The sequence below is a fragment of the Sminthopsis crassicaudata genome, chromosome 4 (genome assembly GCF_048593235.1).
Source record: "Sminthopsis crassicaudata isolate SCR6 chromosome 4, ASM4859323v1, whole genome shotgun sequence".
Taxonomy (NCBI): Eukaryota; Metazoa; Chordata; class Mammalia; order Dasyuromorphia; family Dasyuridae; genus Sminthopsis; species Sminthopsis crassicaudata.
In genome coordinates, this window is record NC_133620.1 from 247616111 (window position 1) to 247628805 (window position 12695).

The 12695-nt window shown below is 31.3% G+C and overlaps 1 pseudogene; it reads right to left on the reverse strand.

Moving 5' to 3' along the window:
- Positions 1-11206: 11206 nt before the first annotated feature.
- Positions 11207-12446, reverse strand: LOC141541255 (fructose-bisphosphate aldolase A pseudogene; annotated as a pseudogene).
- Between the last annotated feature and the right edge of the window lie 249 nt (positions 12447-12695).

A 12695-nucleotide genomic window follows, 5' to 3' on the forward strand; every position in this document is an offset into this window, starting at 1 on the left:
TTCTGAAGTGAACTACCATATTATAAAGATAAATTTAGTGATTTTTTTAAACTTTTAGAGTGACTTTATAATTTTCTTCTTCAAAATTCCCCGACTAAAAAACTGTTTTTCATGGAGGATCCAAGTTGGTAACGATGTATTTTTGTATACTCTACAAACAGGGATACAACTAGAACTATACAAATTTGGCAAAAGGCATACAATGTTTCCTAAAGGGGAAAAAACAAAACAAAACAAAAAAAAAACTTGACAATTTAGGAGGAACAGAGGGATTGACATGATGTGCTTTCTTATAAAATCTTTTTTTATTTCAGATTTTTCTTGCACTAGTGTGGGCTTGATAATTCAGAAAGTCTGTCCTATGACCATGATTTATTAGATTAGTAATTGGAAAGGTTTAGAAATATGGAAAACATTGAATCTCTAATCCTGACTTTTCAATTTTGGATACTTCCTTTCTACTATTTTTCTATGCTAAAATAAAAGATTAACTTCTTTTCATATTTTCATATATTTATTTGTGGAAGGTGTTAATCATTTTTTTAAAATTTTTTTTTTTATTGAATAAAATACAAAATAAAAAAAAAAACATAATTGAAAAAGACAGGAAAAAAAATAAAACAAAATGAAATAAAACATCGTCATATGCTTAGCAAAACATCAGGGAGGATTCAAAATATTCAACAATATATTTCCATTTCAAGAAAGCATATATAGTAATAGAATAAATTATTATTAATGAGTGTCTATCTTTTTTTAGCTTCCTTGCATAAACCTACACACATAAGTATACATACATACATATATACATGTATTTATACAAATATAATCATATACACATATACACACACACATATATATATATATATATATATATACATTTATTCATATGTAAACATTCATCTAAAATACTAATCTAATATGATTGAGATATAGTATAGAATTCTCTCTTGATTAAATCTTTAAGTTTGTTTTTGTCTAAGTTCAATGATTATTAGCTCTACTTTAAAAAAAACTATATTCTACTCCTGATCTTTGCTATAATATTTATGTATATCCCTTATTTCCTATCCCTACTAACTCTTCTACTTTAATTCTGCTCTCAACTTGCCTTGCTATTGCTTAAACTTCCTGAACTTATCTTCTCTATTCAACTTTGCATTCCTTCTTTATACCATTGCTATTAATTTACATACTTTACTCTACTCTTGTTAATCTAAATATCCTCCTGTACCCCACCTGATCCTATGCTATCTTTTCCTCCTTCTTTATCCTTTTCCCATTAATCTACACATCTTGTCCTATTGCCATAAATCTACACATCCTTTTTTACTTCACTTTATCCTATTCCCTGACCCTTATTACTTGATAGATTTGAGATCTTCATGGTATACACTTAGACACACACACACAGTGTTCCTTATTTAACCTATCTTTGATGTGATTAGGTTTTCAGAACAAGCCCTCCTTTCCCCTCTAATGTTTCTGTGTCACTTCTTCCTCTGCATCTCATTTATATAACAACATCTGCCTTTTCCCAGACAGTTTTGCTTTTTAGAATCATATCATACTCAACTTTACCCCAGTCTTTCTTTTGAGGTACTCACTTACTGATATAAATCTAAACATCTGGTTTACATTTCTATTTTAAAAACATAAATATTTTGTCTGTGTTGAATTCCTTGAAATTAATCTCTGACTTTGGCTCTTATATTTTAAATTTTATATTATGTTCAGTTTTGGTTCAGAGAAGGTTCTTAATATCTGCAAGTTCATAAAGTGTCCATTTTTTTGTCCTATGTTATGGATAATTTCCTGGATATTATATTTTGGTCCATAGGCCTAGTTCTTTCAATTGTTGCTATATATTATTCTAGGACTTATGGTCTTTTATTGCAACTACTGATAAATTCTGTACAATTCTCATTGAAGCTCCAACATATTTGATTTTTTTTCTTTTTGTTTGCTTGTTTGATTCTTGAAAAATTTTCTCTTTAATCTTAAGGGTTTCAAAATTTAATAACTATATTCCTATGTTTTCCTTGTAAGATCTCTTGGAGGTAGTGGTTGTGTTCTGTTACTCCAGGACATTTTTCTTTGATTATTTCTTGCCTTATTGTCTCAAGGTTCTTTCTTTTCTTTTCTTTTCTTTTTTGATCATGGCTTTTAGGTAGTCCAATTATTCTTATATATATATTTTTTTTTCTTATTGGTCTGTTCTTCAGATCTCTTGTTTTTTTTATGTGATGTTTCACATTCTGTTCTATTTTTTCGTTCTTTTAATTTTATTTTGTTATTTCTTGTTCTCATAGCTTCACTGGCTTCTCCTTGCTCAATTCTAATTTTCTTTTTTATTATTATTATTATACCTTTTTATTTACAAAACATAATATGGGTAATTTTTCAACCTTGACCCTTGCAAAACCTTTTGTTCCAAATTTTCCTCTCCTTCCCCCCACCCCCTCTCATAGATGGGAGGTAGTATAATACATGTTAAACATTATAAAATATATGTTAAATCCAATATATGTATATTTATTTATACAGTTATTTTGCTGCACAAGAACCCAATTCTGTTTTCCAAAGAATTATTTTAGTTCTGTATCACCTATTTTAGTCGGCTAACTTTTTTTTTTCATAATCTTTTTTGTTGTTGGATTTTTTTTTTTAAGTTTTTCTCAATTTCTCTCCTTTGATTTTTGAAGTCTCTTTTGAGCTCTTGTATAAGTTCTTTTTTGGGCAGGTACCCATTTAATGTAATTATTTGGAGTAAAAGAAACTTTTAAAATAAAATTCAATGACCTCCTCTAAAGATGAACTCCATCTCTATTCTGATAGTATGTTTCTGTTTTTGTTTTTTGTTTTTACTTGAGAACAATTAGTGTAAACATTTCTAATACTCAGGTGAAGGGGATTTTGCATCTAGCACACCAGATTTCCTAGAACCCCAGACCAAAAGCTTCTCCCTCTTGTATGTGCCTTCACCTACCAGCATCCTTGCCCTGCTGTGTCTGTACTCACCAAATATGCTGGTTCTTTCTCACCCAGGAAGGACAACATCTCAGCAGTGCAGTTGGATCTGCTATTCCTAATCAGCAGAGGTTTGCCCAGTCTTCCTGGACTCTGATCTGGGACTCTCCATACTATCTGGGAAGTGAAAGCTCTTGTGGTTCAAACTGAAGATATTTCAGAAAGAGCTAATCCCAGGGCTCTCTGTTTGCCTTTTCTGCAAAACAGGTTGGGAGGTGTTTACACTTTACATTAGTTACACCATGGGTTTTCATTCCAGTCTTTGACTGTCCCAAGAGAAGCCCTGTTCAGCCTCAATTCTTACTAATTTTTTTTTTTTTTTCTCCATTGGTCTATGTTTTCCCAGAGGCACAACTTTGTTTTATTTGTAGGGGCAATCTGGAGAGCTTGGAATTTTATGAACTACTCAGCCATCTTCCCAGAATTCCCCCTGTTTTATTTTTTCAAGTGAGTCTCTGTCTTGTCTCTCTTTTTCTTTTTATGTAGTCACTTTTTCCTATCTTTACATTCTTTTGACACATACTTTACTCCCTAGTGTGTGTATGTGTGTGTGTGTGTGTGTGTGTGTGTGTGTGTGTATACACACATATATATATAATATAAAATCCCATCACACCCATCTTCTTGATGTTACCTTATATATGGCAGTCCAAATGCTGACTATGTGGTTTTTTTAACTGATTGTCTACTATGATCTACCTCCCCTGGGATTTTCTTCTGCCTAACCTCCAATTACTGTCTTTCTTGGTTTCTATTACTATTAATTCTACAATCCCACCTTCTTGAGGAGGTTTTACCCAGTGTTCTTCATTGAATGTATTTTCGTCTCTAGTTACTTCCCATTTACAGTGGTTTGCATGTTGTCACCCACATTATAATGTGAATTGCTTGAGGATAAGGATTTTTTAAATTTTAACTTTCTTTTGACCCTCAACAAAGTTTAAAAAAAAAAAGAAACTGGCTTGTCTAACTGAAATGAAAAGAGAAATAATGCTATAATAAATTCTCCAGTTAACTGTTTAGTTTGTGCCAAACTTTTTTTTTTACTTTTATATTTATAAAAATTCCATTTTACATTATCTGATCTCATTTTAAAATTTTGTTAATGTGTTTTGTTTTTACATTACAAATGTTATCAGGTTATCTCTACTCCATGAGAACTCCATAAGAACTCATTTGTAACAAAATTAAATAATAAACCGGAAGAGACAATAAACTTACCTCATTTGAAAGTGCATACTTTTATGTTTTTTATCTTGTAGCAAACCTAACTTAAATTATTTTGTGAGTTTTTTTTGTTTTTGTTTTTGTTTTTGTTTTTTTTAATTTGCAGAAGTTTGTTTTCATTCACACCTCACTGGATGGGGGGGTAATAAAACAACAAATTTCTTGAAGCAAGTATATATTGTGATGTAAAGCAAATTTCTCATTAGATAAAGCACATATATATAATAATATATATATATATATATATATATATATATATATATATATATATATTTTTACCTATACACATACATATATGTATGTATGTGTATATCTATATATACATACATACAGTTATGGGTATGGATATGCATGTATAAATGTTCTATTGTTTTCTCAGCTTTCTTTGGAAAATGGTGAATACTTGTTAAAGCAACTATACTTTTGGGATTTATCAACACTTGACTACCAGAATTTTTTTTTTCTTTTCAAAATGTTGTATAATTTATCTATTCCACTGATTGATTTCTCTTTTAAACCAGTGCCAAAATGTTTTAATCTTTAGATTACTGCTTTGTTATAGTTTGGGATCTGATGTTGCTATTACATCTTCCTTCTGATTTTCCCTTTTCTCCCCCATTATTTTCCTTGAGATTTTTTTCCCTTTTTATTTCAGATAAATTAATTCCTTCTCTCTGTTTTCTCAAGATATTCAATACCTAGCTTCTCTACGGCTTCTCTACACCACTTTCTATTCTTATAATATACCAGAAAGTAGCCATTCAGCCTCTAGTTGAAAACCTCCAAGAAAGGAGAAAACTAGAATTTCCTTTTTAATAAATATTTTATTTTCCCCAGTTGCATTTTTTTAAAAATTGACAGTCATTTAAAAAAAAAAAATTGAATTCAAAACTCTCTTTTCCCTTTTTTCTACCAGCTCCCAAGACAATAAATAATTTGACATAGGTGATATATTACTTCTTAAGGTAGTTTACTCCAATTTTGAACAGCTCTAATTCTCATGAAGACTTTTTCCCCTTAACATCAGTAATGAATTCTCACCTTTTTAAATCTTCTTTGAACAAATACAATCATCCACACAATAATCTTCAAATCTCTTAACACAACTATTTTGTCTCCTCTGATTTCTCTCTTCTCTGACTTATCCATTCTGATTTCCTTTAATTGCTGCTCATATGACAGACTTAAGCCCTTTTTACCCTTTTCAGATGATCACTGCCTTTTGAAATTATTCTGCCCCAAATTTAGAGTATTAGCCTAGATGCCATTTGACCAGGAGGTCAAAACACAAAGATATTATTAAATCCTCATTCACAAACTCTTTTGACTTTTAATATATCCCCAAATTACATTAACTTCTTATGATTGCCACATCACTTTGTGAAATCATCTTGAATATGCATTCCATTAAACCTCTCAGAGATTTGTCAACTAAACTTCTCTGTCACCTACAAACTTGATGAATATGCCATTTATGTTTTATCTCTCATTGATAATTTTAAGTATCTAACATCACTAGAAATTGTAAATTATCAAAAGAAAATCAATATGCAGTGGTTGATAAATTTCTCTCAAAGATGACATTGATATATTTTTTTCACAAGTAAATTGGAATGAAAGACCACAACTACCAGCCATATAAAATGTTCCATTATATTTTCATAACATGTTTACTAATCTTTGTTTTGCTTTCTAATTGGGTTCTTATCTATTCTCTATATTTTTAGACAGGATAAAAATATAGCATATGTACAAAAATATAGTATAATATGTATAAAATGTGTAAGAAATTACATTTAATATGTATAAAAATGTGTAAGAAATTACATTTAATGAAGGTTAATAATTTTAATTGAGAAGTAATGTTTAATCTTATTTTTAAGATTATTGATTAACATTTGTCATCTTTTTTTATACAATACAAATAAAAACATCAATTATTCTTTTCCTTATTGCCTTTTATGTTCTTTTCCAGAGTACTCATAAGTCCACATGATTTCCTGTGTCAAGACTTAATTTATTTGTTGAGAACATTTGATCATATGCACAGCTTGTTGACCTGGAAGAATTTGCCAGGAAATATGAAAGAAATGTTTTCTGCTTTATTCATTCAGTTTGCATCATAGCTTCCTGGAAAAAAAAAAAAAAAAACAAAAAAAAAAAAAAACAACTGAACAGATTTGCTACTATAGAACATTCCTTTGTGATATGTACTACTTAAAGTATACAGTGAGGGATAACAAGAAGTAGAGTGTCTATAGCTATTTTGGCACATAGCATCTTTGGGAACATAAAAAATATTGATAATGTTTTGATCCATGATCCTCGTGCTATAAGCTACTTAATGGAAAGATGAAATAAAATTAAAGATAGAGGAAAATTCATTGAACAAATCATCTAGTGTTGGATAATTGAGTTAAGTTAATTATCTGAGAAACCTATACAAAGCCGACATTTTATTAGTTTCAGTGATTGATTTAAGGCATATTTGTTAGCAAATAATAACATCCTTCTGATATTCATATATATGCTTTTTTTTTTCCACCTGAGATAATTTGGGTTAAGTGACTTGACCAGAGTCACACAACCAAGAAGTGTTGTGTCTGAGACCAGATTTTGAACTCAGGTCTCTATATGATATTCTTTACAGAGAAATAATAGAGAAAAAGTTTAAAGTTTTGAGCTTCAGTAGCATTTTAGCATTTTTTTTTCCAAAGGCTCTATATCTGTTCAAAACAAAGTACACTTTTACTGATTTATAAAGGGAAGTATATGCATACACATATACAAATACACATATTCCAGTAATAGTATACTAAGCAATAAGATTTTTTAGAAAATGAATCGATGTTTTTATGGATATTAATATTTATGTTATTCAAAGATAGAAGTACTAAGGCAAAAGAACAATCCAAGATAATTCAATCATGAAAAATCTTGAGTTCACATTCAGGATTACAACCTTAGATACTATTTCATTTGCCATTGTTAGTAGTCAAAATTTTTCTCATTCTTTCTTCCTTAAATACATATAACCATTCTTGACTTAAAAATAAAATATATCTATTTTTCCTCATTGTCTAATATGAGATGTGGAAAGAGATCATATCCAAAATTAATGAGATATGATGTTTCCAATCTTTCCTATGTTAAATAGCACAAAATAAACTTCTTAAGGGTATTTATTTGACTTAATTTTAAACTTTATGTCACAAAAGTCTTCTGTTATAATGTTGCTTTTAGTTCTAATTATTAGAGGAGATGGACACTGGCACCTATCTAAAAAGTAATGGACCTCCTTAAGAATGACAACAATTTGGATAATTATTAAAATTAAAATCTGAAAAAAATTACCTTGAAAAATGAGGATTTTTGCACAAAAGTCCAATTTGACAATTTTCACTAAACTCCTTATGGTTCACTTCTCTCCATATCTGTCTCTGTCTCTCTTCCATTCTTCCTTTTCTTGTTTCATTCATTTTTCTTTCATTTCTTTTTTCCCCCTCACCACACTTTTCCTTAATTCATTTTTAACAGTCTTCCCACCTTATTTTCTTACTCAAATTGAAATGAATCGTGGAAAATGTCTCCAAACATACATTTTAAATTAAGATTAAATAAGTGAAAATAGAAATAATCCATTATGGAAAGCTCCAGGCAGATGCCAGCAAGATTTTTATGTTTGATCATTAAAAACAATTCTTAGTACAATAGTCATAGCTTTCATTCAAAATAAGACATCATTGAAATATGAAGTAACTTTGAAGTGCTAAGGAGAGACTGCAATATTCTTTCCATATTCTTCCATAAGTCTTTCAAAAATACCTTTGCTGAATGCTTACCCTTGGGAGAAAAGGACCAAAGGTATCCTAAGGAATTGATTAACAAGCTGCCCCTGTAGAACAAGGCTAGGTTCTTGAGAGATCAGAAAAGGCTGCTAAATAAAGAGCAGCAGTACTAGCAGCATATGTTCAGGACTATTTCCACTCTTGAAATACTCTTCAACTTGATTATCTAAGACACTTTCTTGAAAAGCTTTTCAAGAAATTTTGACTACACCTAGATTTTTATGTGTATTCTGATGAACACCAAAGTGAAAAGAAACCAACATAAGCACAAAAAACATTTTGAGTTTTTATCATTTTGTTTATGGGAGCAAATCTGAAGACTTTGGAATTTTTTTTACCTACTCAGTCATTTTTCTCTATTCAAAAAACTCCATTAGATCCTGCTATATCTGAAGTCATATATAAAACCTTGCCTTTTGAAGATGTTCATAACCTAGTCTATTATTTTCTCAGAATTTATTTTACTGTGATCTAATAGCATTAGCTTTCTTACTGTTTTATTTCAAATAACTCTCAATTTCTTCACTTTTTATTTGAAATTGTCATTCCCTACTTACTCTCCAGACTCTATGCTTTTACAATGGATTTTCTCTCATACCTTCAATGCTTTTCTTCTTCACCTCTGACTTCTAATCTTTTTGACTTCTTTCAAAGCTTATCAAATCCTAATCCCTTCAGTAAATCTTTCCTTCCCTCTTTTTTGCTCTTTTCTCAAGTGCCTTTCCTTTTGTCTCTTTGAATACCTTCCAGGAAGGGATTCTATTTTTGTCTTTTTTTTTTTTAATCCCAGTTTTGGTAGATATGTAATGCTTGTTTATGGATGAATTAATTATCTAATCTAAGAGTTCAAGTGTGTCTTCTCTATATTTTTGTTGTTTAAATTAATCTCTTCTATGATGAATGATTTCCTTAGCCATTTAAAATTTTATGGAGATCAGAGAATTAATTGCCTAAAGCACAGAAAGGTTAAGGACCTTGTAAGAAATTAATTTTAGAAGTAGCTAAATGATGCAGTCAATATAGTGTCCCACTTGGACTCAAAATAACCTGAGTTTGTATATTTTCTCATGTATTTACTATGTGACTGGCCAATTTTCCAAAATTACCAGTTTCAGTTTCTCCATCTGTTCTTTCCAAGGTTGCTGTGAAGCTCAAATGATACAATATATCTAAAGTACTTTTTAACCTTAAAACATGATATACATGTTAATATAATAATTATAGTAACAACAAAGTCAATAACAAAGGGACAATTTAAAATGAAGACTTCCTCTTTTCTAATAAAAATTATAATAATTACAATATATCTCAGTGTGATGATTCTTAAAAATAGAGATTATTCTTGGATTATGATTTCCACTAAATCATATTTTCTCTTTTGACAAAGTTACAAATCTGTTATATAATGTTATAAATATAGTTTTCCTTAATTTTTTAAAAAAAGTTTTGATCAAGTAATTCATACCATAACTGTGCAGAAGACTAAGGGTTGTGAACTACACAATGATACAGCATATTAAACTCAATGTATAGTCATCAAAGATTTAATGTTGCCATGACAGTAGGTCTACAGTTAATTACCAAGATTACTGTTGTTTGTTGTTTGATTCTGTACCCCTGAGCATTTTTATCAGTGACTTGAATGCAAGAACAAAGTCATCATTGTCCCAGAAGAGAAAAAAAAAAAAAAAAAAAAAAAAGTTAGAGGGATAACTAATATACTGGATCAGAGAATTAATATGTAAAAAACATTTTGATAATTTGGAATATCAGGCTGAATCTAATAAGGGGAAATTCAATAGAGGAAATAAGAGTCATATAATGTATAGAAATCAAATTCAAAAATGCTAACTATAGAAAGTGTAATTAAAAGCATTTGTGGAAAATATTTGGACTTTTTTTTAAAGCAAACTAAAAGTCCAACATGGGTCAGCAGCAGCAAAAAAAAAAAAAAAAAAAAAAAAAAAAAAGGAGAAAACATGAAACTTGTATTGTTGTATTCAGATATCTGAAAGTCTATTGTGTGGCTGATAAATTAAATGTATATTTTAACTCTACAGAACAAATCTAGGATCAATGGGTTGAAATTGTGATCTGTTAATATGAGAAAAATTCTTCATTTCTTCATGACAAAGTGATTTTCTTCTTTTTGGAAGTCTTCAAGCAATAGCTAAATACCTACATGATAGCCAAATTGTATAGAATATTCTCTGGTTGAATTAGAAAAACAATGAAATCCCTTTTAAGTCTCACATTCTTTGATTTTCTGAAATATGAAATGAGAAGTCAATAAGGAATGTGGGGAACAACAAATATTCTAGATTTTATAGGTCATAAATTATTTGAATTAATATATTAAAAATAAAACTTAAAAACTATGTCATAAAGAAAGGATGATAATGTAAGGAAAATTAGGAGAGAATATAAAAATGTACTTATCAAATATATGGTTAAAAGAATATTCATGACCAAAAAAGAGAGAAGATCACAAAATATTAAAAAAAATATATATTTTGTTTACAGGAAATTAAAAAAAAAAAGAATTACAAACAAAATGAATACAAGCAAAATTAGAAGAAAAAGGGAAAATTAAAGAATTTTTTTTATAATAAGTTTTTCTGATAAAAGTCTCATTTATCAAATATATAAGGAATGGAGCCAAATTTCCATAGGCATTTAAGAGGCATTTCCTAACAGATAAATGATCAAAGTATATAAACAGTTTTCAGAAGAAGAAATTAGGACTAAAAATAGTCATATTTAAAATGCTTTAAATCACTATTGATTAGAGAATTGCAAATTAAAACAACTCTGTGATACAAACTCATATCTCTCAGATTGTCAAACATGAGGGTAAAAAAGAAAATTACAAATGCTGGGGGAATGTGGGAAAAAATTATGAATAATAATTAAAAAAAACTTTTTTTTTGTATTTTTGCATGTGTTTGTGTTTTTATTTGCAATAGGACTAATGTGGAAATATGTTTCACATTGCTTCACATGTATAATTGATATTATATTGCTTGCCTTTTTATGGGGGAAAAGGCTTTGGAGCTCAATTTTTTTTTTTCTTTGTTAAATAGTTGTTTATTGGAAAAAGTGGGTTGAGGAGGGGGTCACTAGATTCACCAGAGAGCAACAACACCACACAAGTTAGGAGTGATGGGAGAAGTCAGCACAAAGCTCTGGGATCTCAGCCTCTTCCTGGACTGTGAGGGACAAAGAGCGATTCGCTGGCTGCAGCTCCTGACTTTCCACTTGGAGTATACTTGCCTTGAGCAGCTTGGCTGTTAGCAGTGGCCCGCTTAATATATTCTTCTTGGGCAGCCTTGACATTTTCCTTCTTTCTGCCCCAGGTTTTAAGGGCAGATGCCTGCAGGGCTCGGCCATAAGAAAAGGTCAGGGCTCATGGCTTATGCAAGGGGCAGGTGTTGATGGCATTGAGGTTGATGGAGGCATCCTCCTTACTCTGACCCCCAGACAGGAAGGTGATACCAGTGACTGCAGGAGGCACAGTCCAGCGAAGGGCAGTTACAGTTGCCATTGCAATCTCCTCATGTGAATACTTCTGAGTACAGGCATGGCCAGCAGTGACCATGTTAGGCTTTAGCAAGGTCCCTTCCAGATAGACATGGTGGTCACTCAGAGCCTTGTAGACAGCAGTCAGAACCTTCTCGGTGACATACTGACAACACTTCAGATCATGGTCTCCATCAGGGAGGATCTCTGGCTCCACAATGGGGACAATACCATTTTGTTGGCAAATGCTGGCATATCGGGCCAACACATTGGCATTCTCCATGATGGCAAGTGGGGAAGGTGTATTATGCACAATCTTCAGAACACAAGGCCACTTGGCAAAGTCAGCCCCATCCTTCTTATACTGGGCACAGTGCTCACTCAGCCCATCCAGACCTTGAGTGGTAGTCTCGCCATTGGTCCCTGCCAGGGGCACTACACCTTTGTCCACCTTGATGCCCACAATGCCACCCTTTGCCTTTATGACTTTGGGGAAGGGACTTCCATCATCAGCTTTCTGGTAGAGTGTCTCATGGAAAAGGATAACACCTCCAATACAGGTGTTCACTCGATCATCTGCTGTCAGAAGTAACTGCCTCTAAAGGCATCGATTTTCTTCTGTGTTCTCAGTTCCAATGGACTGCAGTCGCTTTGCAATGCTACCAGTGGACTCATCTGCTGCCAAGATTCCCTTGCCTGGAGCAACAATTCGGTGAGCTATGTCACACAGTTCTTTCTTTTGCTCTGGTGTCAATGCTGGGAATTGGGAAGACATGTTTTCCTTGGCTGTGTTGGTAGTTTCTGGCAGGAAGAAGACTGCTTATGGTCGGAGCCGAACTTCTGCACTCTCCGAATCCGAACGTCGCCTATTGAACTCAGGGAGGGCCGGAGCTCAATTTTTTAAAAATGCGTATTAAATTTTTTCTATATATAATTGGAAAATAATGAAATAAATAAAAAAAAATAAAAAGGAAAGTAGTTCATAGACAAACGTTAGATATGTAACAAGATATATGCATTTTGATTTGGAACTATGCTCAAAAAATTATCAAACTGTGTCATACCCTTTGA